Source organism: Thamnophis elegans, chromosome 16 (genome assembly GCF_009769535.1).
Source record: "Thamnophis elegans isolate rThaEle1 chromosome 16, rThaEle1.pri, whole genome shotgun sequence".
NCBI classification, from domain to species: Eukaryota; Metazoa; Chordata; class Lepidosauria; order Squamata; family Colubridae; genus Thamnophis; species Thamnophis elegans.
In genome coordinates, this window is record NC_045556.1 from 20006695 (window position 1) to 20019672 (window position 12978).

Below are 12978 nucleotides of genomic sequence, written 5' to 3' on the forward strand. Positions count from 1 at the left end.
TTATTTTTTTTTCTTTACCAATTTAGTTTAGCTTTAATCTTTTTTGGGCAGTCTTTTATAAAAATACAATTTCCTCACCAGATTAACACACTTTCTCTTTCCGCTTTCCTCCCATTGCGGAGCTGTCCCAACTTCAGCAGCTTGGAGCTGTGCTTATGTCGCCGGCTAGAAGAGATTTTCTTGGATCAATCAGGGACTTTGCAGTGTCCCTGAGATCAGCAAGACATACTCTTCCCTGTCACTGTCTCTTCGGGATGGTTTAGGGCCAAATGGACCGTCCAGTGGCAAAAGTGTCGACTGCGATCTCGGAGCTCTGAGATCGCATGTCGTGTCATCACAACGTCAGCTTTCTTCATTCAGAATAGAATTCTTTATTGGCCAAGTGTGATTGGACACACAAGGAATTTGTCTTTGGTGCATACACTCTCAGTGTACATAAAAAAGACAAGATACATTCATCAAGAATCATAGCAGTATCTGAGGTAGAACTGAGCAAACACCAGGAGAAAAAGAGGAAAGGGAACTTCCTGATGAAGACATACAATTGGGACAGAGGGACCAGAGAAGGATTGCAATAATCCAGTTAATCATTAGATGGCAGTCAGAGATCCCTACTGGTTGTCTGAGCTCATAGAATCAGAGGGGTGAGAGAACCCTTGGAGGTCTTGCAGTCCAACCTCCTGCCCAAGGAAGGAATCCTTATTTCACCCTGGTCAAACGATTCTCCAATCTACAAACCTGTAGCCATGGAGCCCTTGCAAATCTGTAAGGCAAGTTATTCCATGGATTAATTGTTCTCACTGTCAGGAAATTCCTCCTCACTTCCAGGTTGGGTTTCTCTTTAATGAGCTTCCACCCGTTGCTTCTTGTCCACACGCTCTTCCTTGTGACAGCCTTTCATGGACAAAATTTAGAAGTCCTGCAATCCATTTGCCATGGGTAACCAAGGAGGGAGATGGACAATTTGGTATCCTCAAATGTTTCTCTCTGGCAGTGTTTCCAAGTGGTATATTTGTATTTATATTTTCTGAATCTGCCCTCAAAGTGGAAGGGATTGCCACTCCCGAATTGGCTGTTTTAGCCACACTAGATGCTGCTTTAGGAGCTCTTTCCACAGCATGATGCCATCGTCTTTTGAGACTGAAGGATGCCACTGCATTTTCTGAATCTAAATAACATAACATAAAACATAACACACAACACAATAAACATAGCTTAGCATAGCATAGTAGAACATAATATAATGTAACGTAATGTAACGTAATGTAAAGTAACATAACATAACAACATAACATCATATAAGAAATGTCCTAATAGTGGAACAATTAGCCAATGCAATCCTAAAGTGCATTCACAGAGGGATTCAATCAAGATCATGTGTGGTACTAATACCACTCTATAAAGCCTTAGTAAGACCACACCTAGAATCCTGTATTCAGTTTTTTTCACTACACTATAAAAAAGATGTTGAGACTCTAGAAAGAGTGCAGAGAAGAGCAACAAAGATGGAGGATAAAACATATGAAGAATGGCTACAAGGACTGGGCATGGCTAGTCTAGTAAAGAGAAGGACCAGGGGAGTCATGATAGCAATGTTCCAAAATTTGAGGGTCTGTCACAGAGAGGAGGGGGGCAACCTATTCTCCTAAGTACCTGAAGGCCAGACAAGCAATAATGGATGGAAACTGACCAAGAAGAGATTCAACCTGGAAATAAGGAGACATTTTCTGACAGTGAGAACAATCAACCAATGGAACAGAAGTTGCCTTCAGAAATTGTAGGAGCTTCATCACTGGAGGTGTTCAAGAAAAGACTGCACCACCATCTGTCAGAAATGGTGTCGGGTCTCCTGCTTGGTCAGGGGTTGGACTAGAAGACGTACAAGGTCCCTTCCAACTCTGTTAATCTGTTAAAATTTAAGAAGTCCAACTCTTTGAGTGTCTTTTGGGGCAGACAGAGAAGATTGTTTTCACAGCTGGAGTTATTGAAGCTTCCATGCAGATTACTTGCTTCTTGTCTTCCATCCTTTGGTAGCAGACTTTACAAACTACATTTATGCAATTTAATTGATTTCCTGATTCCAGCCATCGGCTTCAATCCAGCCCCTTCAAATCTATGATCACTGTAGTTTATAAATCTCATAACTCATTGTACATTGCTATGGTGAAACTTGGCAACTGTATTGTCATTAATTCCGTATTATTGCTGGCTGGCATCTATTCTTGAAAATAAAGATTTGTTGCAAAAATATTGCAGTTTAAAACCTAGTCTTTGGAATGAGTTTCTTTGCTGATCTTTGACCACCTGATCCAACACTCTTAACCACTTTGACAAACAACCTATCTTGACAAAAAAAAAAGAGAATGAAGAAGAAATGTTTTGATTCTTGGACAATGTTGTATAAATACAATTAGTAGGGACCACAGAATGGTTTCTGAAATATTTACTATTTTCTAGCCTTTTAAGCCATGAGAGCAGAAATGAAATTATTATTATCTGACGTCAGTACAATGACTAATACTGCTAGTTGTAGCAACCATAGCCGTATGTAAGGTGACATAAATGTCCTATGAAATGTAGAAAGAAAGAAATATCAAATAAAAAGTTTGCCAACCAGTTAACATTCCCTTCATGTTGGGCAAAGTTGAATGTTGGCCCAAACAAACTTACATGGTTTGTTTGCTTTTTTTATTTAAAAAAGGCTATTTATTTTACTGAATTCTGCATTTCTTGTTTACTGGTGATGCAACGTTGCAAAGAAAATCAAATCCCTCGTTCCAAATATTGACTTAGACAATGTGCTGGGGAATGATACTATGTCATAGTTTTAGGAAACCCCTTGTAAGCCTGATGACGTTGGTTCATTCCCTCTTCTTCAGGGTTTTGTTCAGTCTCCTCCCACCATTTTGTATAGAAGTGTTACTCTGTTTCTCTGAAAATAAGACCCAATTGAAAGAAAAGTCATAGCATGATTTTTCAGGATGCTCGTAATATAAGCCCTACCCCCCCCCAAAAAATAAGCCCCAGTTAAGATTGTCAGCCAGGTAGATGCATTTTGTACCGTATTTCCCTGAAAATAAGACCTAACCAGAAAATAAGCCCTAATGCATCTTTGGGAGCAAAATTTAATACAAGACCTAGCCTTGTTTTCAGGGAAACATGGTAGGATATAGTGCTCATCACACCCTAAAGTGGGGATCTCCAAACTTAGCAATTTTATGACTTGTGGACTTCAACTCCCAGAATTCCCCAGCCAGCCTTATAAGAAAGGCTATTTACCAGAAACGGGTGAAGTGGCTCCCTTTTTTTCTTCTAAATACGCCAGGTTGTTTTTGTTCATTCCAGTTTTCCTCGATCCTGTTTCTGGACAATGTGCCTTCCCAAGGACAGCGCTGAGTTGTGTGTTTATTTTCTAAGGAGATCAATGGAGTGCAAATTCATAACTGTAAATAAATATGGTGGTAGACAACAACCTCTTGGCTTTGCAATATATCACATTTCCATTCTAATAATGCTAACTCCAAATAATAAAATAGCCAAATGATAAATGCAGGTAGAGATAGGAAAGATGGAGGATGCCAAGAATGGTTTTGGGTGCAACAAGTTGTTTGTTTCATATTAAGTATTCACTGGGCACCTAGACATGAAAAAGTGTAAGAATATGCCAAAACCTTGAGCAAATTAAGATTTTGTTGGCCTCTTTACAAAACTTTGACTGAGTTTACACCACACATTTAACCAAGTGATTAAATTAATCCTCTTCTGGGTTTGTACTTGTAATTGTAGGTAGGAATGTTCTTAGGAGACCAGGTGAACAGTTAGATAAGAGACTACATAGCCCACAGCTGCATAAGTGGTGGAAGAAGGAACTCAGGACGACCATCCTTCTCTAAGTTATTGAGCTGTAAATATGACTAAACGGTAAAGGTAAATGTTCCCCCTTGCACATAAGTGCTAGGTGTTCCCGACTCTAGAGGGTGGTGTACATCTCCGTTTCAAAGTCGAAGAGCCAGCACTGTCTGAAGACGTCTCCGTGGTCATGTGGCCGACATGATTAAATGCCGAAGGCTCATGGAACGCTGCTACCTTCCCACCAAAGGTGGTCCCATTTGTCTATTTGCATTTCTACATGCTTTTGAACTGCTAGGTTGGCAGAAGTAACTGGAGCCCATTCTATTATGTGGTGCTAGGGATTCAAACCACCGAACTGCCAACTTTTCTGATCGACAAGCTCAGTGTCCTAGCCACTGAGCCACTGCGTCCCATCCATTAAATTAGACACTGCATTCCTTATATGAAGACTGATCAATCCCAAATCAAGCCTGTTCTTTTTGGAATGACAGATACTGAAGCTGAAACTCAAATACTTTGGCCATCAAATAAGAAGAGAGGACACCTTAGAAAAGAGCCTGATGTTGGGGAAGACTGAAGGCCAAAGGAGTAAGGAACAACAGATGATGAGATGTTTAGATAGTGTCATCAACTCAACAAACATGAATTTGGGCAAGCTCCAGGAGACAGGGGAGGACAGGGGGAGGCTGATGTGCTGTGGTCTACCACAGGGGTGTCAAATTTGATTTCATTGAGGGCCACTTCAGAGTTTTCTTTGACTTTGGAGGGCTGGGTGGGTGGGTGTGGTCGAGGTGAGCGTGGCTGGGGTGGGCTTAGCCAGCTCAACATCACTTGTGTTGGGGGTACCTGTGGTGACAAGTGCTAAGTCAGGACTTCCCTGAAACCCTCACTCACTCTCATTATAATCTAGCTCCTTCCTTCCTCCCTCCCTCCCTCCCCCCCTCCCTCTTTTTCCTTCCCTCTTCATTGTCTTTTCTTCTTCCTTCCTCTCTTTCCTTTTTTCATCTTCCTTGCTCTCTTCCCCGCTTTTCCTTTGTCTTTCATCTTTCCCTTTCTCCTTTCCTGTCCCTTCTTGGATGCTCGAATGCTTTTAGTTTCTTTTGCCAGCCCTTCTCCAACAACCGTTCTTCATATGTTTTAGCCTCCAGTCCCTTAATCCTCTTGGCTGCTCTTCTCTGCACTCTTTCTAGAGTCTCGACATCTTTTTTACATCGTGGCGACCAAAATTGAATGCAGTATTCCAAGTGTGGCCTTACTAAGGCCTTATAAAGTTGTGATTGGAGTTTTTCTCCTCCTTCCCTCCCTCCCTCCCCCCACCCCACCCAAGGGTGAGTGTTGTCATGAGGAGTGACCTCTTAAATTAAAGATTCTTGTCAGTCCGGTGGAGTGTGAGACCTTCGCTGGCCTTACCCTGGTGGGGGAGTGCCTTGCCCTGGTGTATTGGTTGTAGACGCTGCTTTTCAGCGTTGACCTTTATATTAATGCTAATGGCTTTGGAGAAATAAAATGTAAATTTTTCTCTAAATGGATTAGTCTAGGCTGGGAGAGGGTAGAAAGGAAGGAGGGGTAAGGGGGGGTGACCAATATTGCTAGGAACGTTTGCGCTGAAATTAAAACATTTATGTTCCAACACTTAATTTTATTAGTGGCACAGCCAAGTTGCTTCAGTGAGTAATCTATTCTACCCCCAGTCTCCTGTTTTTTTCTTTCTTCCTTCCCCCTCTTTTAGAATCCAAAGCTCTACAGCCAGCTTGTTAAACTAATATAGTTTATTTACCTAATAAATGTCTTCTTATCCTCCTCAAGCTCCCATTTTGTCAAGAGTATGATTTGTATATGCTTTGACCCACTTGGTTTCCAGGGAAGAAAGCATATATCCTTATAATCGTCTTCTTGTTGTTGTTTTTAAGTATATTATTTTCCTCGATTATCTCTGGGAAATAATTCCAGATGCTGCCAAATTAAAAAAAAACTTGCACAGCCAGGAGCTCTGAGAAACCCAGTCGAGCTGCTCAAGACCACCATGTCTGCGTTCCCCAACCTGGAGCCCTCCAGAGGTGCTCCTATGGAGCTCTCAGAACTGGGGATTTATATTGCCAGCTCTCCTGTCAATCACGCAGACTGTTTTTCAGCAATTCTCACTACCACTCCTCATCCAAGAAAGGGCAAGTGATGTCACAAGGCAAGTGATGTCACAAGGTTGATGATGATATCCATTCAGTTGTGCCAGTGGTGGGTTCCGGATCCCGTTGCAACCGGTAGGGTTGCAACGGGGCCTGGCATCCTCCACATGAATGCGTACAATGCGCGCATGTGTCTTCCACTCCAGTGATGCCTCTGTGAGCCTCCACGATGCTTCAGCTGCTTGGTGGAGTGTCGCGCAGGCGCTGTATGAGCCGTGCACCTGCGTGGAAGCACTAAAGAGTTTAAAGACAGGTAAGGACGACGGGCAGGTGGGTGGCCCACCACTGAGTTGTGCCCAACTCTTGATATTTCTATGGGCCAGGTACAGGGGTGAAATGCTACCGGTTTGGGCCAGTTCGCCAAAACCAGTAGTAAAAAATGCTTTAAAAAGTAAAAAAAAAAAAAAAAGTTCTGACGATCAGCTGCCATTGAAACTTTTTCTTTCTTTTTAAAGCATCTTTTACTACCGGTTCAAGTGAATACCATTTCTGACAAATGATAGTCCAATCTCTTCTTGAAAGAAGACATATACCTATAGACCTATATACCGCTTCACATTGCTTTGCTGCACTCTCTAAGCAGGTTACTCTCAGCCTCTTGCCCTCAACAATCTGGATCCTCATTTTACCGACCTCGGAAGGATGGAAGGCTGAGTCAACCTTGAGCCTGATGAGATTCAAACTGCCAAACTGTTGGCAGCCAGTGATCAGGAGAAGTAGCCTGCAGTATTGCACTCTATCCACTGCGCCACTGCGGCTCTTTCAAATTAGATATATTAAAATTAAATATAATCTCTTATTTGGATAAAAGAATCATTTTAACCATCTCAGCTTCTCCTTGCCGTGGGGAATAATATATCATTCATTCTCACCCAGTTTCAAATCTAGTCCGTAATATTTTACCAATTTTAGAATACTATTCAGCATTACTTAAAGAACTTAAAGATGATGTCATTTTAAACCCTTTGGGAATTTCTCCCCCACCACCACCAACAGCACGAGTGTGATTTTCTTTTGCAGAAAACTCTGATCTTTTTACTTAATGCGGGGTTAATGATTATATTGGCAAACAGGGAGAGCACTTTGTTTAACCCAAGGCTCAGTAGATGTGTGGGAAAAACTTTTTTTTTTTTGGTGAGTGGCATGTGACTTTTTAAACAAATCAGTAACTTGTGCTGGCACTTCAAATATCTGAACATCCCACCAGTTGATTGGAAATTGATGGGGGCTCAATTCTATTACCTGCCAAAGGGCGGGGGGGAATGTAATGGCTTCAAAAAGAAGATGGATGTAATGTTTTTTTACAGTTTTCATCCTCTAAATCCCTTTTCTTTCATTTTCTCATGAATCTGTAACATTTGTAATACATTTCCGTAAAGCATTGCATGTAAATGGTGTTTAAAAGGTAAAGGTTCTCCTTGCACATATGTGCTAGTCATTCCCGATTCTAGGGGACGGTGCTCATCTCCATTTCAAAGCTGAAGGGCCAGCGCTGTCTGAAGGCGTCTCCGTGGTCATGTGGCTGGCATGACTCAACACTGAAGGTTCACGGAACATTGTTCCCTTCCCATCAAAGGTGGTTCCTATTTTTCTACTTCATTTTTACATGCTTTCGAATTGCTAGGTTGGCAGAAGCTGGGTCAAGTAATGGGAGCTCATTCCATTATACGGCGCTAGGGATTCGAACCGCAGAAACTTCCAACCTGTCAGACAGACAAGCTGTGGCACTTTCTGGCATTCCAAGAGGTTCAGCTGCTTTGTATCAGAAAGACTTCCAGTGCAAAGGGGGAAGTTTTCCAGAAGCTGCTGACTGCATGTCTGCCTGCCCTGATCAACATGTTGCTAGTTTAGCATCCCAGCGAGGGGTCCTCCGCCAACACATCTGGCCGACAAACCAGCCAGGAAGAGAAAGGAGGAATTGTGTGCTGGCAGATTTTGGGAGGTGGGGTGGAGGGAAGGTTGGTTGGCTGATATGCTTCACAATAGAGGATGATGTTTCCTGAACCGCAAGTCCTGGAGAAGGAGGTATCTTACCACCTAGAAAGAATTGAAGCCAGCGTCAACTTCCCAACTTAATCACCTCGCGCATCTCCAGACTCCTTCCTTCCCCGGTTACAGATGGAGAGTTTATGAGCTTGGAGCCAGATGTTGGATCTCTTGAGTTCATCATCGTATCTTTCACAACTCAGCGATAACTGAGGCCCGGCGCCTGATGCCAAACATGTGTGAAGACAACAAGGCTTCTGTGATCCAGGAAGAGAGAGAAAAGGAAATGTGGGTTCTTGTAGGAACGCCCTATGTGTGAGTTAGGGCAGGCGGGCTTTTCTGGCAGAGGTACTTCTCCCCCCACCCCACCCCAACTGTACAGATGAGCCCTGCAAAAATAAATAAAACGAAGATGGCAAATTTCCCCCCCTGCTATGGATAGAGTTACCGCCTGCCCAACAGCTGCCAATGTTCAGTTCGTTCTGAAAGGTATTTCCCAGACTGGAATGGGGGGGGGGGAAGAGACGAGAGATTTAGAAGGCTCATGGAATGGGGCTCCTTTGGAGAAGATCTCCAATTGAGGGTTTAATTGTTTCCAAATGAGGAGTATTATGGGATGGGCCGGGCGTTCGGGGCCAGCTTTTGAGCTGTTTGCTCTCCGAGGGATCTGAAGGCAAGCATTGGCAGCAGCTGTTTTACATTTCAAGGGATGTGGAGTGGATTCAGCAACAGGCAGGAAGGAAGACAAATGAGAGCGGGGATAATGGGACATGGGACACCTCTCCCGTGAGGCCACTTACTCTGAGTGAGTCCCCAGTCCTGATTCGCCCCCCAGGCTATATTTGACTATCAATGACCCCAATGAATTTGGATTGCCGGGGCAGGGGCTGGAAGAGAGAGGACTCTGATTATCTGTTGAAACACTCTGGCTGCCACTGTTTCTGATGGGATGAAGAATGACATGATGGCACTTTCTGGGTCTGGATGGGAAGCCATGGGTGGGACGGATAAGGAGGAGCTTCCCTTGTTAAACTGGGTCTTTAAAATGGGTGTGTTCAAAGCAGACGTTAGATCTGGACAAAATAAATCAATCCATTATAAATAAATGCGACTGGCTGATTTTTGCGATCTGCTAAGATGAAGTCTCAGTTCTCCAGAGGCAGCTCTGTCCGAAGACGTCTCCGTGGTCATATGGCCGGCATGACTCAATGCTGAAGGTGCACGGAATGCTGTTATCTTCCCACCAAAGGTGGTCCCTATTTTTCTACTTGCATTTTTTACATGTTTTCCAACTGCTAGGTTGGCAGAAGCTGGGGCAAGTAATGGGAGCTCACTCTGTTACGTGGTGCTAAGGATTTGAACCATCGAGCTGCCGACTTTTCTGATCGACAAGCTCAGCATCTTAAGCACTGAGCCACCACGTCCCTTTTTCTCTAGATTAGCCAAACCCCAATCCTGCAATTGTTCTTCATAAGTTTTAGTCTCCAGGCCTTTAATCACCTTATTTGCTCTTCTTTGCCCTTTCTTTAAATCCTTGGTGTTTTTTGAATCCTTGGGTTGTTGTTGTTGTTGTTTTTTGAATCCTTGGTGTTATTCATGTTTCTAAGAATAACTGCCTAGTGGACAACATGATTCTATGGTCATTTGTGTCTTTAACCATGCAAAATAACAATAAAATGGGCTTCCAAATAACAGAAATGGCTGGAATAAGATTTTATACTTCTTAATAATACCACACCTTAGTTCCTGAGGTTTTCTGGCACTTACATTTCTCTATTTTCCTTGCATTTTCTTATTGTATTCACCAGTTTTGCTTCTGGCAGCTAGTAAGGGTATCTAATAAACTATGCAAGTAGAGAGGGAAAAAAATGTTCCGTAAGCTATTTACCACACTGCATTACTCAAAATACCATATTTTAAATCCTCTTAAGCTGTTATACATCATCGCAAAAGAGGGACCATGAATTCCTAAGAATTATATTGACATGGGAAGTGTCAGCAAATGCATGGAACCAAAAAAAAGAGAAAAAAACCCAAGCTCCTCGAATATATCCACAGTCACACACACACACCCCGTCAAAATTAACACACTGTCCCGCTAATATTTCAGAGTAATGTTTTTTTTCACCGAGGGGCCGTATTTTATCCTTTCATATGATCCTTTTTTAAAAAAGGCAAAATAAATTATGGTATCGTGCTGTGAGGCTGGATCTGACAACCGAACGGTTTTAGGAAGCATTTGAGCTCTAGAAACGTAATCTAGGAATCCTTTTTTCTTTTCCTCACTATTTTTTTCCAAGTTTTGAAACATTTTATTTGCATATTTTTTAAAAAAATATGCATTCCAATAATTACAATTATTTGAACAATTTTTTTTTTACAGCTCGCAGGATCCTGATGCAGCTTTGCCTATATTCATGAGTTCTGAGCTCACTGTAGTTCCTCTTAGTATGTTCTTTCAGGAAACATGCAAGTTTTTGTGCTGTCAGCCAGAAGCTGGACGGGCAGATGGAAAGGAAGGTGGCTTCCTTCAGCGTCTGTTCTTTTTTTGGGGGGGGGGAGAGAGGATGTGAAGGCGGCAGTACAGTCATTTTAAATTTATCCAACTCTTTGCATCTTATAAAGTGAAAACAGCTAAAAGAAGACAAATGAGAAGGCAATGCTTGTGGAATGTACAGTGCATAATTGGGAAGGGCCCATTCAGTAGTGAAATCTAAAAAAAAAAAATTTTTTGCCACCACTTCTGTGAGTGTGGGTTTGTGGGGGAGGGGTCATGTGACCACATGGGGATGGCCAACTTTTTTCCACTTTTCAAAACATTTCCCCCCCCCCCCCGCTGGTTCAGGCAAATAAGTAGGAAATAAATGATTTAAAAAGTCAACAAAAATGGTTCTGACGATTGCGCGGATCAGCTGTGAGCTGTGGGATTGTTGGAACTGGGTTTTTTTTTCACTTTTTAAAGCATTTTTTTTTACTAGCGGTTCCGGTGAATAGATAGTAAAAACAAATGCTTTAAAAAGTGGGGGGGGGGGGAGGTTCCATGACAATCAGCTGTGCTGCACGATCATTGGAATCTTTTTTTTTACTTTTTAAAGCATTTTTACTACCTATTCGATGTATAGCACTTATATACCACTTTACAGTGCTTTAGCAATAACACCTAGACTTACATAATGCTTTACAGTGCTTTACAGCCCTCTCTAAGCTGTTTATAGAGTCCGTCTATAACAATCTGGGTCCTCCTTTTACCCACCTCGCAAGGATGGAAGGCTGAGTCAACCTTGAGCCTGGTGGGATTCGAACTGCCAAATTGCAGGCAGCTAGCAGCCAGCAGACATAGCCTGCAGTACTGTACTCTAACCACTGCGCCATTGCGGCTCATATAAAGAAGTAAGGCCAATGAATTTGAAGGGGATTAGCAATTAGACCATCCCCTAATGCTAATCCCCTTCAACCATGGGGATGCTGCATCGTTGCAGTGCATATGCTCAAAACTCAGATATTCAGGAACTGGTTCATAGTTATGACTGTCACAGTGTCCTGGGGTCACATGATCTCTTTTTGCAAACTCCTGCCGAGCAAAGTCAATGGGGAAGCCAGATTCACTTAACAACCTTGTTACTAACGTAACCACTACAGTGATTCACTTAACACCTGTGGCAAGAAATGTCATAAAAGCTCATAAAAATCACTTAACAGATGTCTCACTTAGCAACACAAATTTGGGGCTCAATTGCACTTGTCATTCTTCTTGTACCTAAAGAAGAATTGCTGTTTTCAATGACTTCCTTTTGAGTTTCTTTTGAGTCACAAAGCATGCCACGGAAATGTGTAGCTCACCCAGAGGTGGGTTCCTACCAGTTCGCACCTATTTGGTAGAATCGGTTCGTCAAATCTATTGAACCGGTTAGAAGAGGTCCCACCAGCAGATCCGGAAAGCAGGCCACACCTACAGAAGAGGTTCCAAAAATTTTTGAAACCCACCACTGGTCCTTGGATATGATTATTCTACACTATCATGCTCATATTTATAAAACTCAGTGCACCACAAACACAGTAGTCATCCTTACCTTACCTGTGAAAGGTAAGGATGACTACTGCGTTTGTGGTGCAATCAGAACATTGCATGTGTTGGAGTTGTTTTAACGCAAACCAAAGATGCCTTAAAAAAAAACAAGTTTACACCATATTCTTATGCATGCCAGTGCTGTGTGTGAGGTAATTTAAAGTGGTTCTGACAATAGCAATAGCAATAGCAGTAGACTTATATACCGCTTCATAGGCCTTTCAGGCCTCTCTAAGCGGTTTACAGAGAGTCAGCATATTGCCCCCAACAATATGGGTCCTCATTTTACCCACCTCGGAAGGATGGAAGGCTGAGTCAACCCTGAGCCGGTGAGATTTGAACCGCTGACCTGCTGATCTAGCAGTAGCCTGCAGTGCTGCATTTAACCACTGCACCACCTTGGCTCCTGACAAGCGTTGTCGGCATCTTCATATCCGGTCACATGGGTGGCAAGCCACTCCCATCCGGTCACATGGGTGGCAAGCCACTCCCACAAAGGAGGCCACACCCACAGAGTAGGTTCGAACAATTTTTGAAACCCACCACTGAGCTCACCCCATTCCTAAGAGGTCTGTAAGGAGCATACATAAGCGGACCAATGTGCCTACCGTCCCTGTCCTACTGTCCCCATTTATTCGTATCCATTTCATGTATCCATCATCATGTTTATGCTTATATCTGTTATCTTATACATGCTTGACAAATAAATAAAATAAAAATAAATAAATAAATTGAGGGGAAAAAAGTTTTTTGTGATAGGTAGCCTATATAAAGACATTTGGAGGGGGACAAAAGCTGAAAACTGAAGACAGGGAAAAGCTTTCTCAGTTTAAAAAAAAGGGGGGGGTAAGTAGACAATTGCCAAGAGAGGTGGGCATGATCAATTAGATT